At 51.6% G+C, this 12219-nt stretch overlaps 1 protein-coding gene across 1 annotated transcript in view; it reads right to left on the bottom strand.

Moving 5' to 3' along the window:
• The window catches only part of GALR3 (galanin receptor 3), an 88630-nt gene extending 77021 nt beyond the window's left edge, over positions 1 to 11609 (bottom strand). Inside the window, exon 1 of the mRNA XM_069653060.1 lies at positions 10814 to 11609. The gene's annotated coding sequence lies outside the window, so the exon portion shown is untranslated. The remainder of the gene's footprint in view (positions 1 to 10813) is intronic.
• Positions 11610 to 12219: the final 610 nt, after the last annotated feature.

The following is a 12219-nucleotide window of genomic DNA, read 5'->3' as shown; positions in this document are numbered from 1 at the left end:
CACCCCAGTGATACACGTAGCCCGCTTGCCGTGCTGGTACAGGGTTAGCGCAGCCCTTTGCGCTGGATTGGGTATATTGATGGCTTTTCCCTGCGCGAGAGGCGTTCTTGGGGGCGTAACTGGCGCTGCTGCAGGGTCGCTGCGCCACTGTGCGCCACGGCTGGTTTTGGTGGCTGGAATCCATGAATACGCTGTGCGCGGAAATGGATTTTAGCGCACGCGGCTGGCGCAGGGATTTGCACGCACACACTGTGCGCCAGCCGCGTGCGCCACTTGTGCGCTGAATTCTATGAATTACTCCCTAAGTGTTGCGCATGAAGGGCTGAAAAAAAGGGACTGTGACATAGGAAATGCACACAGGAGGACACCTGAATTGTCGCTGTGGTAAACCCTGTCAATGAAAGACACGCCAACTAGCAGGTACAAGCACTTGCCACTAAGACAGCGCCGCTCCACAGCGCAACGCGTGAAATCCAAAAGCTGCATGATATTTTAGTTGGAAAGGGTTTCATAGGAAACTCCCTCAGTTGTGACAGAAGAAATCTCAACTGTCACAGATGACTCTAGAAAAGCCTCACCTAAACATGACAACGTTGTCACAGTGGGGACTGTTAAATGCCGGTGCTTGGGAGGCCCCGCACGTGGGGCTGGCACCGGTCCAGGAGGGCGCGTGGCCTGGGGCGCGGCATCGGCAGCAGCGCGGACAAAAGGAGACACCCACACGCTGTGCTGGGTTCGCCCGGAACTGCTTCCACTGTCGGGGGCGGGGCTTTTATTAAGAGGCCCTACGTCACCGCGCTGCGGGACGTAGGGCGGATATAACATTCCTCCTTTATTTCAAATAAACTTAACAATAACACAATCAACATACTCAACTTCAAACTCCTGACACAGTTCTCTTTACACCCTGTGCCAGCTCCCCCTTGTGTGGGATGCTTCGCGACGGTGTCTGTTCAGCATACATAGTCATTCAGCCTCGCGGGCGGCCTCGTGTTGGCTCTCAGACTATACCGCTTCATCTGGGGGCTGTCCCCGCTCGGCTCGTGAATCTGCTCACCTTCACTGCAGGCATCCCCACTGCCGGCCAGGCTCTCTGGTTGCCAGCTGCGGTCCCATGCGGCTTCTTCCTCTGGGTCTTGCGCCGGCTCTTCGCTGTCTTGTTGTAGGTTGTCGTCGTCTTGAGGGCCCTCGCCGTCCGTCCAGAGAGTGCAGGGCACGGGCTTGAACCAGGAGGCATCCCTTGTCACTTTCCGGCGCCCCCTGGTCACTGTTATCATGGTTCCGCGCCGGTTACTGACAGTCCATGGCAGTTCCTCGTACCTGGTGTCTAGCTTGGACTTCGTGGGGTTTCGTAACATGATGACTTGGTCACCCACCCGATGGTCGGACGGTCTTGCTCTTCGTTTGGCACTCATGTGAGCATTGGCACGTGGTCTCCTCATCTCCAGGCGGGCATTGTCGACGTCATCGGGATTCCTGCTTGGGTGATGGGGAATCGACGATTTGATGATGGTTCCAAACATGAGGTCAGCAGGTGGTATGCCCGTGGTGCTGTGTGGGGTGACCCGATAATTCCGCAGGAAACGGTACAGGTCGACTTTCCACGGGCTGGCGTTTGCCCTTGACACTCGGAGCACCTTATTGATGGTCCTCATAAACCGCTAGACGTCCCCATTGGCTTGTGGCCACCTCGGCATGATGTGGTGGTATTTGATGCCCAATTCCTGTAAGTATTGCTTGAACTCTTCCCCTGTGAACGGGGGTCCATTGTCACTTCTAATGGTTGTGGGCAGACCATGCGTGGCAAACATTTTTTCTATCACCGGGATGACCACCTCCGCGGCGGTGGACTCCAGTATCTCGACCTCTGGGTAGCGTGAGTGATCGTCGATTGCCACCAGTAGATGTAGACCCTCTCTGATTTTGCAAAAGTCAATGCTGATCGCTTCCCATCGTGCCCGGCCGCGCTCGGCCGACAGAATTCTGGATCTGGGGGCCCACCCGTTATTTGGCAGGGTAAACAGGTGTTCACTAAGCCTTCGACCCGATCATCGATGTGCGGGAACCACACCCTGTGTCTGACCTGGGCCTTTGTTCTTGCGAGACCCTGGTGTCCCTCATGGGCTAGGGCTACTATCCTGTCTTGCAAATTTGGGGGTATAATGATACGATCTCCCCCCAGCAGGAGCCCTCCTTCGGTGATTGAGAGGTCTTGTCGAACCGTGACCATGCCGGCCAGGAACTCCCTAGCCCCCTCGGTTCTGTTGCGGGTGTGCGTCATGAATTCCTTCCAGTTGCCTGACATGATGGCATCTTTTACCAGGTCGCAACAGGGGTCATTTAGGGTTTCAGTTGCAATGTCCTCAATGTTCACCGCTTTGGGCCTCATGGTGCGAACCACCTGACAAATGTGTTCCTCCGTTTCTTCGGCGATCAGAACTTCCTGCTGAGTGGCTGGACGTGGGTGTCTCGAATGGAAGTACGCCGGGTTGCTACTGCCCGGCTGATAGACGAGTTCGAAATCATATTGCTGGAGGTGTAGCAGCCACTTGGTGATTCTGGCTGGTGGGTGCGCCGATGACCCGGTGAAGATTGGTAGTAGGGGCTTGTGGTCAGTGACTGCTGTGAACTTGCGCCCATACAGGTACAAGTGGAAGTGTCGACACCCCCATAGTACGGCAATGGCCTCCTTCTCTATGTGGGAGTACCTTTGTTCCGTAGCTGTGAGTGCCCTGGATGCATATGCGATCGGTCTTTTTTCGCGCTCTTTCGTGACTTGCATCAGGATTGCTCCAAGTCCTACTGGGCTGGCATCCACAAATAGTTCTGTCGGTAGGTCCGTGTCGTAGTAGGCCATCTTGGTATCAGTCGACAGGGAGACTTTAATGCTCTCGAACGCTTCCTGGCATTCCTGCCCCCAGACCCACTTGGTGCTGACCTTTGTAAGTTCCCGTAGTGTTTCAGACAAGGTCGCAGGGTTTCGAATGAATCTGCCACAGTAGGTGGCCATTCCCAGAAAACTGCGTACTTCGGTGGGGGTCGCTGGGGGACTAGCAGCTTGGATGTCCGCCACTTTTTGGGGGTCAGGTGAGATGCCAGTGCGGTCAAACTTGTACCCGAAAAAAGTTATTTCCGATTTGAGGAACTCGCACTTCTCTCGATGGATTGTGAGTCCGGCTTCTTCCAACCTGCCCAGGAGTGTCTTCAGTCTCGTGATGTGTTCCTTGGTGTCAGGTGCATGTATTAGGATATCATCGCTCACGTTCAATACCCCTGGTATGCCTCTGATGACCTCCTTGATGGTCTGTTGAAAAACTTCCGCGGCCGAGGAGATGCCGAAGCTCAGGCGCTTGTACCTCCTCAGGCCCAGGTGGGTTGAGAACGTGGTAATGTAGCGCGACGCTCTGTGGAGCTTGAGTTGGTGGTACCCCGCTTTTAGGTCTACCTTCGAGAACACACATGACCCCGTGAGGTCGGTGATGATTTCATCGATTGTTGGTGTTATGTGTCGTTCCCTTTTTATGGCCGCATTAGGCAAACGCATGTCAATGCAGATCTGGACTTTTCCGGGCTGTTTGGGCTTCCTAGAGACCACCATCGGGGAGACCCACGGTGTTGGTCCTGTGACTTCTTCAATGATTCCGGCAGCTTCCAGTGACTTTAACTCTTTCTCTACCTGTTCCCTCATGTGGAACGGTGTCCTCCGGTGTCTCACCGCACGTGGTTGCACTGATTGATCAATGTGTAGTTTGATAGTCTTTCCCTTGAGACAGCCTATCCCCTTCTGTAGCTTGGGGTGTTGCCTGAGAAAGTTCTCGACTTCGGCTGCGTAGTCAATGTGGCAGATGAATTTGACCACGCCCAAGTCTTCAGCCGCATCTCCGCTCAGTAGGCTTTCGATCCCCGCCTTCACGACATATATCTTTGACCACACCTTCTGTTCGCCATGTTCCAGCATGGTGCGGAACCTCCCGATGACTGGCAGGGGTCTCCGGCTGCCGTAGGCAAATAGACGAGTGTCTGTAGATTTGAGCTCAGGTGGTGGTGTAAGAGTTTGGAAGACACTGGTTGGCATGACGTTTACCGAGGCTCCCGTATCAATGGTCATCTGTACGTACTTGCCTTGGATGGATACCGTGCATTTTCGTCGCCTGGCGGTTCTTTTCGGCGGTACTGGCCCCTGGTTCAGTGCGGATACCAGGTATACCTTTCGGCCCTTTCCTTCGCTTTCCATGCCTGCCGTCTGCCGTAGGGCTGAGAGATCATCGCCTTCCTTTTCCGCCGAGGAGTTGACTACGGCGACCCTCCTTGCGCTGGCTTGCTTCTTTTTTTTTCTGGGACCCCTTATCCTGAGTGCCTTGTGGGGGCTGCAGTGGCGTGTTCGCTGATCTGCACACTTTCGCGTAGTGATCCTTCCTGCCGCACGCTCCGCACGTGGTGCCTTGCGCCGGGCAGTTTCGCCTTCCGTGTCTTTGACCACCACACCACCCACATTCCGTGGGTCCTGGTACTCGAGGTTGCCACCTGTTCTGGGTGTGGTTGCCGCCGCTTTCACCTCTCGTAAATGGTCTGTCGGAGATCTGGGCGACCATCGCTGTTGAGAGTGGCGGCTGCAGTTTCTGTAGTGTCGCTTCCATGTTGGCGGCCCTGGAGTGGGCAAGCTCCCTCTGTCGACCCAGTTCCAGGATGCGTTGTAGAGGGATTCCTTTTTCACTGAGTACGAGACGCTTCAGCTTCTCCGAATGTATGCCATTTATGATTTGTCGTCTGATCTCCCTCTCAGTGTTCGTGAACTCACACGACATGGCCAGTTTCCTCAACCTCGTGTGGTAGGCGTCTAGAGTTTCATCAGTGGCCTGGATGGTCGTGCAAAAAATGAAAGTCTCATAGTCTGGATTTAGTTGCGGGAGGAAATGCGCCGTTAAGGCGTCCTTCGCACTCAGGTACGCGTCCTGGCCATCCTCAACATTCAGGGAGTTGAAGATGCGTAGCACCTCGTCGCCCACACTGAGGAGCAGATGAGCTTTCATCTTTCTGGATGACGTGATGTCCTTGCATTCCATGGCCATCTCAAACTTTTGTAGCCATAACTGCCATCTGGGTCCACTGGACGACGGGTCGGTGAATGGGTCGAACGGTTGAACCAACGTCGACGAACTGCCCAGCGAGCGGGGTGGTGGCGACGCCATCGACAGGTTTGCCGCGATCCTGGACGGCGTGGAAGGTCCAGGAGTTGATGACCCAGCCGCCATGGTGTCACGTACCGTCGGTCTGTTGATTATGCTGTCGTGCTGGCCTGATGTCGTCCTGCCTCATCAGTTCGTCCGCCCATTGCATTGAGGAGTGTTCTTTCGCGGTGAATGTGCCCCCTGGCACTTGTGCGCCGACCGATGGGCGCCTCGTAGCATGTGCGCCAAGCAGGAGTAGAAACACACAAAGACAGAAAAAAAATTCCCGGCCCCTTTTGGATAGGGAGCGAACACGAGAACATTTTTTTTTTTTTTTTTTGGGGTGGGGGTCACGTAGTCTCGGTGGCCCCCCACCGGGTGTCCAAAAATGTGTGCGGGACGTCCGTGCGGCGTCCGCGTGTGAGGTGATGTGGAGCGCGTGGTTGCTCGCTCACTTCCTCGTCGCCATTGTTAAATGCCGGTGCTCGGGAGGCCCCGCACGTGGGGCTGGCACCGGTCCAGGAGGCCACGTGGGCTGGGGCGCGGCATCGGCAGCAGCGCGGACAAAAGGAGACACCCACATGCTGTGCTGGGTTCGCCCGGAACTGCTTCCACTGTCGGGGGCGGGGCTTTTATTAAGAGGCCCTACGTCACCGCGCTGCGGGACGTAGGGCGGATATAACAGGGACTGGCCCTTCTGGGACATGCACCTGATTGATGCAATGTTTCCTGTCAGAGCAGCCGTGAGGGGAGTTCATTGTCTACTGATCAGATGTTTGCTGCTTGTTCTATACCGAAGGGCTACTTACTGTTGACAAGAAATTGTCGGCCTTACAGAGAAGCAGGAGAACTGAAATCTTCTTCATTAGAAGTCGGTAATGATTAATCTTCCAATGGTGGTGTGAAAACACAATCATTGGGGAGGCATCCATAGTCCTCTGTCCATGTCTACTCACCGGGATGAGACGCTGCTGCCTGCACATTCACGTGAGTCTACGTCAACCTGTCCTAACCACAGATAGTAGTACCTAGTCCCTGAGATGCCTGTGTACCTACCAGAGGTGTTTCTGCTGAGGGGGCTATAGCCCCAGGTCCTTTGTCTATAGCCCCGGATAGAAGCTCAGGAGCAACAACCGAAAGGCTAGCTAGCCCCCAGTCCCGACAGTCCAGACATTAGCATAGCCCTGGATAATTTCCAGACCTAGCAACACGCCTGGTACCTACGCTGGATAAGAATTATCATCTTGGAGCAACCCCTGGAAGTTCTACCCAGTAGGCGTCCCTTCAAGACTGGTGAGCCGGCAGAACGTTCCTCTTTGTAAAGGCCTACTCACTGGAGCACACACTCTTATACTGTGGGAGCAAGTACATCTGTTTACTGTATTGCGAGATTCTCTCAGTGGTCCGTTGAATAACGCTTGGTCCTATGGCCCTGACCACATGGGATCCTGCTTTCTGGACACTATATAGCATGTGAAGAATTGCTGCTGCTACACTGTAGCTACAACATACTTGAAATCTAATCTATTGCAGAGAATTTAAAACACACCCTGTTGGACTTCAACCATCTTTGAGAACCGGTTATGCCCGAAGAATACTGTTGTGGGCACGTCACAACCTAGCACTTTTGTTTATTGTGTGCTCCCTTTTGGACCCATTGACCAAGGTGTTGGTGTGGTTCCGTGTAATAAAGTTGCTGCAAAAATGGCAGTTTTCCCAAAGATTGTGGCAAAAAGGCTGTGGTGTGGCCCCCCGCAATCCATGTAATGGATGCGGGGGACACTCCAGCAGCCCCCAGACCCATTATACTGCACAAGGAGAGCTGGGGACCATTATACCACACAAGAGGAGCAGGGGACACCCCACCCCCATTGTGCGGTATAATGGAAACACTTTTACCAGGTCACATCACAGCTTTTTCCGCAATTTTTTGTAAAAACTGCTCTTTTTCAGCGCCCATATTACTGAATACCTTTGGTGTATCACGGTGAAGACACAGGAAGGCCGTGAGACAGTGTAAGTGAATCTAGGGCTTTCTAACTGAATCTCTATATGTTGTCCCCAGGCCTCGCGACTGGGAGCCCACCACCTCTTGGTAAAGGATCCCGGAGAGCCTCCTGTGGGAGTACCCAACACACAGCCTAGGGTGCACCACAGATTCCTTGCCTCCAGTTCAGCTGCAGACTACTTAGAGAATCATCATTGCCTATAATGTCTAGGAGAAGAAATGCCCCACTGCTTGTGCTTTAGCAGAAGCCAGGAGTGTGATATTCCTCCAGATGGTATTCAGACTACTTAGAGAATAATCATTGCTTATGATTTCTAGGAGAAGAAATGCCCCACTGCTTGTGCTTCACCAGAAGCCAGGAGTGAGATATTCCTGCAGATGGTATTCAGACTACTTAGAGAATAATCATTGCCTATAATGTCTAGGAGAAGAAATGCCCCACTGCTTGTGCTTTAGCAGAAGCCAGGATTGAGATATTCCTGCAGATGGTATTCAGACTACTAATGGAATAATCATTGCCTATAATGTCTAGGAGAAGAAATGCTCCACTGCTTGTGCTTTAACAGAAGCCAGGAGTGAGATATTCCTGCAGATGGTATTCATACTACTTAGAGAATAATCATTGCCTATAATTTCTAGGAGAAGAAATGCTCCACTGCTTGTGCTTTAACAGAAGCCAGGAGTGAGATGTTCCTGCAGATGGTATTCAGACTAATTAGAGAATCATCATTGCCTATTACGTCTAGGAGAAGAAATGCTCCACTGCTTGTGCTTTAGCAGAAGCCAGGAGTGGGATATTCCTGCAGATGGTATTCAGACTACTTTGAATCATCATTGCCTATAATTTCTAGGAGAAGAAATGCCCCAATGCTTGTGCTTTAGCAGGAGCCAGGATTGAGATATTCCTGCAGATGGTATTCAGATTACTAATGGAATAATCATTGCCTATAATGTCTAGGAGAAGAAATGCTCCACTGATTGTGCTTTAACAGAAGCCAGGAGTGAGATGTTCCTGCAGATGGTATTCAGACTAATTAGAGAATCATCATTGCCTATAACGTCTAGAAGAAGAAATGCAACAATGCTTGTGCTTCAGCAGAAGCCAGGAGTGAGACATTCCAGCAGATAGTATTCATACTACTTAGAGAATAATCATTGCCTATAATTTCTAGGAGAAGAAATGCTCCACTGCTTGTGCTTTAACAGAAGCCAGGAGTGAGATGTTCCTGCAGATGGTATTCAGACTAATTAGAGAATCATCATTGCCTATTACATCTAGGAGAAGAAATGCCCCACTGCTTGTGCTTTAGCAGAAGCCAGGATTGAGATATTCCTGCAGATGGTATTCAGATTACTAATGGAATAATCATTGCCTATAATGTCTAGGAGAAGAAATGCTCCACTGATTGTGCTTTAACAGAAGCCAGGAGTGAGATGTTCCTGCAGATGGTATTCAGACTAATTAGAGAATCATCATTGCCTATAACGTCTAGAAGAAGAAATGCTCCAATGCTTGTGCTTCAGCAGAAGCCAGGAGTGAGATATTCCTGCAGATGGTATTCAGACTACTTTGAATCATCATTGCCTATAATTTCTAAGAAAAGAAATGCCCCACTGCTTGTGCTTCAGCAGAAGCCAGGAGTGAGGTATTCCTGCAGATGGTATTCATACTACTTAGAGAATAATCATTGCCTATTACATCTAGGAGAAGAAATGCCCCACTGCTTGTGCTTTAGCAGAAGCCAGGATTGAGATATTCCTGCAGATGGTATTCAGATTACTAATGGAATAATCATTGCCTATAACGTCTAGAAGAAGAAATGCTCCAATGCTTGTGCTTCAGCAGAAGCCAGGAGTGAGATATTCCTGCAGATGGTATTCAGACTACTTTGAATCATCATTGCCTATAATTTCTAAGAAAAGAAATGCCCCACTGCTTGTGCTTCAGCAGAAGCCAGGAGTGAGATATTCCTGCAGATGGTATTCAGACACTCTTTTCATCCTATTGTACTACTGAAATATTTAATTTCTCTATTGTGATGTCTGTCCTAACACACATCTTTGCTAAATAATAATAGTGTGGGGTAGCTATGTGAATACCAGGTTATATTAGAGAAATATAAATCTGATCTAGGTGCAATGTTGCAATCTGAGCCAACCTATCCAAGATCTACTAGATGCGTGGTTATGTATGCCGGAGCATGGGGGAGTTTAATGGGGACCCACTCTGGGACCCCTCACATCTCTCAGTGACCACCTCATGATCTCTTGCTGGCAATACACAGAACCACAAAACGATCACAGGAGAAGCAGACACTGGCTACAGAGGAAACTCAGACTGATCACACATAGAAAAGACTGTGACCACACAGAGAAAATACACAGCTTGCGCACAGAAAGTACACACTCACCATACACAGGAAGCACACATCGATCACCCACTGAGCTCATGGAGAACAGACGTTAACACACACAAATACGCACACCATGCAGGTACATGAAACACCCAGAAATACACACTGGCTGCACGCAGACGTAAGTCCACCACCCCATACACACTATCCCAACAGAAACACGCACGCGCTCCATGCTGAAACATGCACAAGCCACACACATACATGGACACTGACCACACAAAACACACACACATACTGGCCGGACACAATGACATGAAAAACATACACACTACAAAAAAATGCATACACAAGCCACACACAGCATTGGCAGAGATACGTGCAGATTATACACACACACACACACACACACATAGACACACACTTCACAGAACACTCACTGACCGCAGAAAGAAAGGAACACTGAGCACCCTGACTGCAGCAACACATACAGAATCACACAAGGATTGACCGCACGAAAACACACCCAAACTGGCAACAGGTGGGAAGATGCAGCAACCACACATAAGCACACACTAACGATACAGAAGTAATAGCATACTTACCTTTTAAAGAAACACACAACGGCAACACACCGAATCCCACCATGGCAACACGCAGACGATTAGTTACAAAACACTATCCACACAGAGCAACAGACTGTGGCCAGTCACAGAAACACGAAGAACCATGCGTGCAATTCTCACTTAAGCACACACTAAAAACACACAGTCCACCTACGGAAAGACACACTAAGCTAACACTTGAGGCCATATGCTGAACACGTACAAACTGTTAACATGTGAATGTCACAGTCTCTCGCTCTTACGCGCGCAAACACATACATGTCGGCGGACAAAGTAACACAGACCACAGACAGAAACTCCTACTAGGCAAACAAAGAAGCTCACATCTATCACACGCAACACACACAGATATCCAGAACAAAGTGTACACATGCTACATACAGCTACACATGAGGATATGGTACGCAGTGCACACAGAGGCACTGCGCACATATGCACACACTACCTCAAATACAAGTACTAAGACATACACATGCATACCCACAATAGACACATATGTCACGTAGAAGGACGCCGTAGGAAGGCATGCGTTCGCACTTGTAGGCATATACTAAATACGCGCACACCCACATACTGTTCACACATGCATTTCAGTCACACACGGTAGACCCCCACCTCCCCCCCAAACCCCCCCCCCCCCCATTTGCTTACACTCACCTGGGCTACTGTTGCCAGATCTGTAGGTGTCGGTGCAGGGTGCACGGAAGGAGACCCGGTACTGCGGCAACTTCCATTAACTGCAGGCGAGCCACCGCGGGTGGGGGCAAAGCACCGGGCAACCAGGCACTGGGGTACGAGGCACAAGGAAGGAAAGAAGCGGGAGCCTGGCGCGGAGACGGGGGGCGAGGCGCCGTGGCAATGCGGGCGTGCAGGAGAGCGCTGTGGGAGCAGGTGCAGGGAGAACACATTCCAACGCACGCTGCGGGCTGCACGATGCTCCCCGGTGTTCTTCCACAGCGCAGAACGGTCTCCCCTCGGGATTTCCCTTTGCTGTATCAGACGCGATCACTGTCTCTCCCCGCCTCTCCTCCCTTGCTAATCTCGCCGCCTATCTCGACCTTCTCCCTTCCTTCCTCCCTCCCTTTCTCTCATTCCTTTCGCGCTCCACCCCCGCCCACTCTGCCCCTCTCTGCGCCGAGTTTATCACATCTGCAGCCCTCCGCTCCCCCATACATGACGCCCCGCTAATTCTCTTTAAAGCCCCAGAGAGAGCGAAATCCCACCTCCAGGCTCCAGCCTTGAAAACAAACAAAGCGCAAAGGGTCGAAGAAACTGCATTCGCGTGGATTTCTATATCCCACCTCAGTGAACCACTGCAGGCAAGTAAGAACTTCCCCGGGCGCCTTTCCTCCCACCTCACTGTATACTAGGGACGCTGCATGCATTCCCACTCATCCATCACACTGCATGGAGTACTGAACAGCCCCAGAGGCTGTATCACTGCACACACCAGGGACGCTGCATGCATTTCCACCCACCCATCTCACTGCACGGAGTACTGAACAGCCCAGAGGTGTCTAGCCATCCACCTCACTGCATCACTGCACACCAGGACGCTGCATGCATATCCACCCAGCCATCTCACTGCACGGAGTACTGAACAGCCCAGAGGTATCTAGCCAGCCACCTCACTGCATCACTGCATACACTATGGACTCTGCACGCATTGCCACCCACCCATCTCACTGCATGGAATACTGAACAGCCCCAGAGGCTGTAACACTGCACACTCTAGGGACGCTGCATGCATCCCCACCCATCCATCTCACTGCACGGAGTACTGAATAGCCCAGCGGTATCTAGCCATCCACCTCACTGCATCACTGCACACCAGGGACGCTGCATGCATTTCCACCCACCCATCTCACTGCACGGAGTACTGAACAGCCCAGAGGTATCTAGCCAGCCACCTCACTGCATCACTGCACACACTATGGACTCTGCACGCATTGCCACCCACCCATCTCACTGCATGGAATACTGAACAGCCCCAGAGGCTGTAACACTGCACACTCTAGGGACGCTGCATGCATCCCCACCCATCCATCTCACTGCACGGAGTA

The sequence above is a fragment of the Ambystoma mexicanum genome, chromosome 3q, assembly GCF_040938575.1.
Source record: "Ambystoma mexicanum isolate Mex_15411 chromosome 3q, UKY_AmexF1_1, whole genome shotgun sequence".
NCBI classification, from domain to species: domain Eukaryota; kingdom Metazoa; phylum Chordata; class Amphibia; order Caudata; family Ambystomatidae; genus Ambystoma; species Ambystoma mexicanum.
This window is presented reverse-complemented; position numbering and strand designations above follow the sequence as displayed.